Consider the following 9351-nt stretch of genomic DNA (forward strand, 5'->3'; position numbering starts at 1 on the left):
GTGTATATAGAGATTTTGGCTTTTGGGGTGAATGGTGGGAAAAAAACAAAATGTGATAAGATTCTGGTTATTTCTTGATACAATGAGCAAAGTTCTGGAAGAAAGGGATAAAGTAAGAATAGAACTATTGGATTGTCAAGCAGACATAGAAAGAACTGCGTTGTGGAAGGAGATGCTTTCATGTTTCACCTGCCATTTAAATTGATCAGAAGTTACATGATTTGGATTCTTAGAAAGCTCAAAAAGAACTGCTTTTTAAGTTCTGTGATCAGCATTTACAAAGTAGAAATACAGGTAAGAGGTAAGATAGTGGTGCCAAGTCTTTCTTAAGTACATTTCACTAAACATATCTTGTCATTCAATTACTGTGAGCCTGCCGTGACATTTTCCTCATTCAGCCTGTTGTTTCAAATTCATGTAAGTCAATGGCATTGTGCTGAAAGGACAAAGGGCTAAACAGAAAAAATTAAACCAACGTGTAAAAGGCGAATATCTTAAAGACTATGTCACAGAACATTTTCTGTGATTATTTACCTATAATACAATAATAATGATAGTTGTAATATAACTAGAATAAAAATAATAGCTAAAGTTTAGATAGCACTCTAATTCAGGCACTGTTGTGACTGCTTGTCATATATTAATTTAATCCTTTAACCGTTTAGGAGGCTACTATTGTTACTCTCATTTTATAAGAGATAAAGTGAGATTACAGGGATAGTAAGAAGCAGAGCCATGATTTGATAGACGGTAGCTCCAGCTTCAAAAGTCTGTTTTCAACCACAACATCATCAGAAGCCCATTCTTTTGCCGAAGAAACCCCTGACCTTGCCTGAAATAGCTTGTGACTCTTCAAATATTGGGATGTTTCCTGAGACATCCAACCAACACCAAGGGGAAGTGGGCTATGAAAGTCAGCATGTTCCATGATGCCACTATGTTCATAGCAGAGATGGCAAGAGGTATCTTTCCCCTCAGCAGAACCAGGAACTGACAGCTTCATTCCCCAAGAACATCTTCTACTTTCAGATTAGGAAGTTCTTCCTCATCTGATCCCTCAGGATTCGATATATTCTAGAAATTAGCCGATGCTGTTTATTCCCTATTCCTTCCTTTCCGAATGGGAATTATTTTTAAAATTGTAATTTCCTGCTTTTTCTAAACTATTATGTATTGTATAACATCGACGATAGTGTTGGTGTCAGACAAGCTTTAAGGCTTAAATTTACAGGTTTTCAGACCTTTAAGAAGCTATTCCTGGACCTGACAGAGCTTCAGTAATCACTAACCTTTGACTGGAGAGAGTCACTAGATGAGACTAGCTTGGGAAGGAGTGAATGGGAATGAAAGGAAGTATATAAATGATTGATTGTGGTATAGCAAGAGATAGCCTTAAGAAGATAGTTCTAATTTTTCTATCAAATATCTTTTCCTTCACCTCTTATTTACTAACAATATTTATTTTAGGTTGTTGATCAGGGTGGAATATATCCCTTTTCCCATGTTCTCCACCCCCCGCTACCAAAAAAAAAAAAAAAAAGAAATACCATGTCTCAGGGTTCCTTGTAACTACAGCCAAAAGGAAATAAACCAAGAATTCTGGGGTTTTCTAAGATTTTTTTTTCTTAGTTTTAGGAGATATGACTTTCCCTTTGTTCCTGTACATTTCCTTTTTCTTAGTTGGAATATATATAGGGAAACTGGAAGCAGATCTACCATCTTAGATCATGAGGATGAAAACCATGCACTCAGTTTGGCAGAGCAGCAAGGAGCTTCATCACCTACTCAGAGAGCATCAGTGACCATGAAGTACCTGTTTTCTGACTTTGTGTTGGAACAAAGGAGTAGCGTTTCATCACATGTAGGCAAATATTTAAAACTAATATAACTGATCCAATTAAGCTTACATCTTTAATTCCCTCCACACACACACTAATAAAAAACCAAATTTTATTTCCATAGTGCTTCTAACAAGAAACAAGGCCATTAGGTAGTTTGTATTTAATTTCTAGAACTATCTTAGCGACATTTTTCACAGAGAGGTTTCCCAGACTCAGAGTAATCCTGTACTCCTCATTAGAAGTTGTCCTGTAGATAGAAATGGTCACACCCATTTTTCTATCCCTACTATTATGAATTTAGAATATGGTCCACTTGCTATGGGAAGGCGAACTCAATTGTGCTAGTTTGGGCCCTCCAATGGCTCCCTCATGACCACAATGGACATGTTTCCTGGGACGTCAATAAGTTTTCCCTGAATTCTTACCTTCTCCCACATCATTGCATCTCCTCATTTATATTTTTCTTGTTTTTAAGTTTGTGGTATGCTTCTAGCACCAACTCTTCTTTTTAGGACTGTTGGAAGACTTTTTTTCCTGTTTGTTTTCCTTCTCTTCAAACAGTTTAGTCAGGGTGCAAGAAGGTTGTTCAGAGTCAATTTTATGTCATCTTTCCTCAAAGTCTTTCTTCAAAATTAATCTTATTCTTAGGAACAGTATTGACAAAATTGTATATAAGCAATGTAATACTTATTTCTTAGCCTTTTATAAAGAGTCATATCAGTATTTTGTTTTTAAGGAAGGGGTTAAAAAACAGTAGAAAGTACCATGTAAACATTTTGTATATACTTATATATCCCTTTAAAAAATGAAGTAAAGAACACACATATTTTATTCCATCTTTCTGTCTTCCATATTTCATTGTTGTCTTCGCATTTTTAGTCCTTCTTGAAGTTCTCTTTATGACCTTACATAATAAACTTTAAATCCTGTTTATTAACGTATCTGCATTAAACTTCATCTATTGATGCCATCCTAAGGAAATACAATTAATGTTCTTACTATATTCTTATCCTTATTTGCCTCCCCCTTCTTCTGAAAAATTTTTGCCATATTATTACAAAATGGATAGCATTTACTTTCTGTGACCCCACTTTTTAACAGTTTTTAAACCTAAATTTTATATTTAGGTGAATGCCGTGTCTACACTTAATCCTGTTAAAAAAAAAAAACACGTTAAATTTCCTAAGGTTACTGGGAAATTCCAGACTTGCAGCATTTTTTTTTTACAGTGTAGAAATGTTAATAATGTATGTTTCTTTATTGCCTTTCTACATGCTGCTGTGTTGACTTATCTGTGTAATAGGTATGAACACAGCATATCATATATTTTGAGGCTATTTCTTCTATCATGTTGATCAGTAATGTCCAGCAGGAGGAAATTAGCAAATTGTATCCCCTAGAAATGTGTACTCTGCTCTTCACTTAATCAGGATCAGAGGCTGTCTTCTGTCAACCACTTTCCTTCTTTGGGGTTCTTATTGGTAAAAGATGTTTGTATGAAGTGGCAGCCTCCTTCTAAGGACCCCTATCATTGAGTCATGACCTCCAGGAGTGGCAGGGCAACAGATATTCTTCCTCCCAGTGGAAAAAGAGAGGTTAATGTCAGAATTTTTGACAGACACCAGAGTGCTTTCCAAAATAGGCAGACCTTGCCAATAGCAGGTGATTGACATTTATTCTTCTGAGAAATTCATTCTTTCCAGGCGGCTCCATCAGAAGCACTTCATTTTTAATTTTTTTGTCTGAATCCTGGCATCAGGTTGACAGATCTATGGTAGTTGTTATTTGCTCAAGGAAATCTGTCGATGTCAATATTTTCTAGAATGTTGGCCTAGGAGAGATAGAGTTATAAAAGATAAGGTTCTCATTGCCCATTGAAGTCTGGAAAATCCTTTCCTGAGGATGATAATCTAGACTATTATTTATATTCCAACAAGCCTTTCCTATTTTCTGATATCTCATTCTCTTGTATGGAAAATATTCTCATCCTTCCTGCTTTTAATTCAGTGTTTTATCCTAAATTCTTTCTCATCCCTACCCTAGGATTTTCTTCTCGTTCCCCTTCTGAACTGGTCTTCTCTGATTTGAGATCTTAGATAATCTCGAAGTAGGGTCATATTTCACCCTTTGATTCTTTTCCTTCCTTTCACTCTACTTCGTGTTCCTACATTCTTATTGTTTCCCATAAATATTTTGCCTGAAATTGAAAATGTGCAAGGAGTTTCAACGATTCTATAAAATCATATTTTAAATGCTGTCACTAAGCTTTCATAATGATCTGATTTGCTCAAAACAGTTATTACACAGTGTTTTATTTTGAAAAGTTGCTCAAATTTACATATTAAGTCTTCTACAGTAATATATTTATATTTTTCTGACATTTTCTTGTTTTCAATAATATATCTTACCTGTTAGCCTGTTCTTTTCTAATATAAATATCAAAATTTAATTCATAGGTACCTGAGAAGCAAATTTAGTTTACACTTATTATAGAGATAAGAAAACTGAGGTCAAAATGTTAGATGCCTTCTCTAAGATCACATAAGTTGCTTACTTACTTGATTAGCACTGAAACTGGTATCTACTTATACTCAAGTGTGCTTCCCACCACACTATGCTGCTTTTGATGAAACTTATTGATATATCTAATAAATATTTTTAATTATTTTTGAATTAAAAAATTTACTGGCATCAAAATGGTTATCTTTAGCAAAATTCAATGGAAGAAATATATAATTTAGCCACTTTGAGGGACTTTCACATTGATAGTCATTGAAAACTGGTCAGTTTTCATTGTTTTTCAAAAGAATACTATATTCTTATAAGAATACTATAAGGCATTCTTTAACAATTCCATCACTGAACCGGCTGGGACCATCGTGTCCTTTGTACTCAAAATGATAACTAAAATTATTTATTTGATATATAACTCTCCTTTTACTCACGAGACAGAGATGTATGTTATTATATTGCCTGAAAAAATTCCACAGTAAAACTGCAGTGATATAATCATGGTGTACTAGTTTTCTATTGCTGCATTTTAAAAGTACCACAAACTTAATGACTTAAAACAAAATCGAATTATTAGCTCATAGTTCTAAGGTTCAGAAGTACAGATGAGCTTGGCTGAGTCTATGCTCAGGGAATCATAAGGCTGAAATAAAGGTATAAACCAGCCTGAGTTTTTATTTGGAGGCTGTGAGAAAGAATTCCCTTCTCAGCTCCTTCTGGTTGTTGGAAGAGTTAATTTCTTTGGGGTGGTAAGACAGAGGTTCCCATTTGCTTGCTGGCTGTCAGTTGTAGGTGCTCTCAGTTTCTAGAGGCTACCTGTATTTCTTGTCATGGGGCACCTTCTGCCTTCCAGGCATCAATGGCTTGTCAAATCCTTCTTGTATTTTGAATCTCTCTGACTTAATTTTATGCCACCAGCCAGAAAAAAGTCTGAATTTAAAGGACTCATGTGATTATATTTGTATAATATATGTAATTTACATATTACATGTAATAATCCATGTAATTTCCCTATTTTAAGGTCAACTGATTAGTAACCTAATTATATCCTTGGCTGTGTAAAGTGATATATTCACGGTGAGACATCTCAGCATTATTTCCTGGAGATTAGGGCAGGGAATCTTGGGGGCTCACTTTTAGAATTCTGTCTGCCATAATTGGTAATTTCTCTATCTGTGGTGAGTGGGAAAGGAAAGTGCCCAACGCAAATGTCAAATGGTAGTGATGAGTGCGTTCAATCCTATCTGTGTCACTTCATTCTTACCCCTGCTATCAATGGAAATTCGCATTTTAAATTCCTGCTTTACTTCCCAACTCTGTCATCAGAATCTATACTTTCCCTTTTACTTTCTTTCTTTCCATTTTATTTTTAAAGTTTTAGGCTACTGTCTTATATTAACTTGGGCATTTTGAATGCCTCCATTATCAACTGAACCATGGAAGAGTTTTATCAGGCTGTGTGTTTGTGCGTGTGCATGTTGTTATTATGGTGTGTCCCTGAGACATTTCCATAAATCTGGTAGATCTGCTTCTCCACTTAATTAACTTGGAATGCATACCAGTTAGCAGCAGGCACTGCAAGGGCCTTTTCTTCTACTTCTAAAATAGTTCTTAATAATATGTTATAATCTAGAACAGCTGTATTTAGGCAGAGAGTTGTCCTTTTTCCTAAAATAATTGTAAATATTCTCACACCATAGAACACTTCTGAAAAATTGTTAACCACATTTTTCCAATGACAGGATGGGAATTAAATTGAAAAAAGAGTTGAGTTTTATTTATTTATTTAAATAATTTTGACTTTTATTTTAGATTCGCGGGTACATGTGCAGTTTTGTTACACAGGAATATTACATGATGCTGAGATATTGGGTATAGGTGATCCCGTCACCCAGGTAGTGAGCATAGCACCCAATAGGTAGTTTTTCAGCCCTTCCCCCCCACTCCCTCCCTTCCTCCTGTCCTAGCCCCCAGTGTCTGTTATTCTCATCTACGTCCATGTGTGCTTAATGTTTAACTCCTACTTATAAGTGAGAATATGCAGTATTCAGTTTTCTGTTCCTGTGTTAATTACCTTAGGATTATGGCCTCCAGCTCTATCCATGTTGCTTCAAAGGATATGATTTCATTCTTTCTATGGCTGCATAGTATTCCATGGTGTATATGTACCATATTTTCTTTATCGAATCCACTGTTGATGGGTATCTAGATTGATTCCATGTCTTTCCTATTGTGAATAGCACTATTGTGAATAGTGCTATGATGAATATTAGGCTGTGTGTGTCTTTTTTGTAATGCTTTATTTTCCTTTGGGTATATATCCAGTAATAAGATTGCTGGGTCATGTGGTAGTTCTATTTTAAGTTATTTGAGAAATCTCGAAACTGCTTCCCACAGTGACAGAACTACTTTACATTCTTACCAGCAGTGTAGAAACGTTCCTCTTTCTCTGCAGCCTTGCCAGCATCTGTTATTTTTTGACTTTTTAATAATAGCCATTCTGACTGGTGTGAGACGGTATCTCATTGTGGTTTTGATTTGCATTTCTCTGATGATTAGAGATGATGAGCATTTGGCATTTGTTCATATGTTTGTTGGCCACATGTATGCCTTCTTTTGAGAAATGTCTGTTTATGTTCTTTGCTTATTTTTAGTGGAGTTATTTGGGTTTTGATTGTTGATTTGTTTAAGCTCCTTATAGATTCTGGATATTAGACCTTTGTCGGATGCATAGTTTGGGATATTTTCTTACATTTGGTAGGTTGTCTGTTTACTCTGTTGATAGTTTCTTTTCCTGTGCAGAAGCTCTTTAGTTTAATTAGGTCCCACTTGTCAATTTTTGCTTTTGTTGCAGTTGCTTTTGAGAACTTAGCCATAAATTCTTTGCCAATGCTGATGTCACAAAGAGTAATTCCTGTTTTTTTTTTCCTAGGATTTGTATAGTTTAAGGCCTTGTATTTAAATCTTTAGTCCGTCTTGAGTTTTTTTGTGTGTGTGTGTACGGTGAAAGACAGGAGGTCCCATTTAATTTTTCTACATAGGGATAGCCAGTTATCCCAGCACCATTTATTGAATAGCGAGTTCTTTCCCCATTATTTATTTTTGTCAAATTTGTCAAAGATCAGATGGTTATAGGGGTGTAGACATCTTAAACTTATATTATGTAGGTTTAATTTTAACTAATTTGATCACAATCCTCAAGACAATAAACTAATCAGAAAGTATTTTCTTTCTTGTTTGCTTGAACTAAGAGTCAGTATATTTTATGTCTATTTTTATTCCTGAAGAGCTGGGGTTGAAATTGTATCTCTGATCAGTTTGTGAGGCCCCAATTTTGTTCAGATACTTAGTTTGCAATAATCTGGAGCTCTTGAAGATATTCTTGATTGTAGGGAGTTATATTGCTGTAAACACGTCTTTCAGGCTTATCTCAATTTATTTCATAATTGGGGCTCCATTTTCTTCTCTCTCTCTCTCTTTCTATATATATATATGTCTATCTTATCTAATACATGCAAAGTATTAAGGAGTTCTTGTAATTAACTCACTCAGTGTGTCATCTCTCATAACAGATCATTTACTAAAAGCAATGTTTTTACTTCACAGTTGCTGAATATATCATTTTACCTCTATTTTAGGTTCCTCCCATGACCTTAGAAGCAAAAAAGAATTACAGAATTTATTCTTTATCTCCCTTCTTCTTTGTGTCTCCCTTTGCAGGTCCATTCCTTTTGTATTAGAATGTTATTGTTCTTTACAGAGCTCACGTAGAAGGTTATTCATATATTTCTGGTTTTGAGACATTGCCAATGTCCTTTTTTAAAAAGGTCTCTCCCTGATTGTTGTCTATGTGTCATCTGTCTAGCTTGTACCTAGCTATTGTCTTTTTCCCTTTATTCTCAGTCTCCACCATTTTCTGTTGCTTCATAGGTTGCCACTTCAATAAATGTTTCAGTAGGTAGGTATCTTTAAATATATTTTCATCCATCACTATTTTTTTTCTGTGATATACTTATATTGCATCTACATACACAGTTCATTCCTTCTAACTTCTGTTCCTTAGTTTGTATCCATGACATTTGACTTAATTTGATTTTAACTTTTTTCCCTTTTATGCAGTCATAGCTAATTCTCACAGATTCGTTGACAGGTCTGTTGACTTATGACAGGTCTGTTTTCTTTTCTTTTACATACCCCTGGTCCCTGGTACTCCTGGTAAAGAGGATGAATCTAACTTATCATATGTCTTCTGCTGGAAGGGTATTGGGACAAACTTCCTCTCATTTCTGCTATAAAATTCTGATAGAGTTCTATGCTGCAGTTTTGATATAATCTTCATTTTCTTTCTTTTCCAGTGTTAGGTAATTCCATATTTCCCGATGTAATCAAATGACTAGCCTCCAGAAATCTAGTAGTTAGTAGTGATTCTGGCAACTTCTAACAGAACTATGTGAATAAAATTCCTGTTAATGCTTTAAAAGTACAAATGAGAGAAGAGTAATTTGATTTTGAGGTATAAATGCTTAGAAATTGAATTTTGTGCCCGGGCTCAGTGGCTCACATCTGTAATCCCAGCACTCTGAGAGGCCAAGGCGGGTGGATCACCAGGTCAGGAGATCGAGACCATCCTGGCTAACATGGTGAAACCCCGTCTCTACTAAAAATACAAAAAATTAGCCGGGCATGGTAGTGGGTGCCTGTAGTCCCAGCTACTCAGGAGGCTGAGGCAGGAGAATGTTGTGAACTCAGGAGGTAAAGCTTGCAATGAGCCGGGATTGTGCCACTGCACTCCAGCCTGGGCAACAGAGCAAGACTCCATCTAAAAAAAAAAGAATTGAGTTTTGTTTTTAGAAAATTTCCTAACCAATTAAAATAGCTGTAGATATTTTATAGCTACCTTTAGTTTTGTTTCATCTAGGGACTTATATCTAGAACTTAGAAAATATAATAAAGAATGGCATTTGCATTAAATGTAATTTTTTCATTTAAAATAATCACA

Source organism: Hylobates moloch, unplaced genomic scaffold (genome assembly GCF_009828535.3).
Source record: "Hylobates moloch isolate HMO894 unplaced genomic scaffold, HMol_V3 SCAFFOLD_15, whole genome shotgun sequence".
NCBI lineage: Eukaryota > Metazoa > Chordata > Mammalia > Primates > Hylobatidae > Hylobates > Hylobates moloch.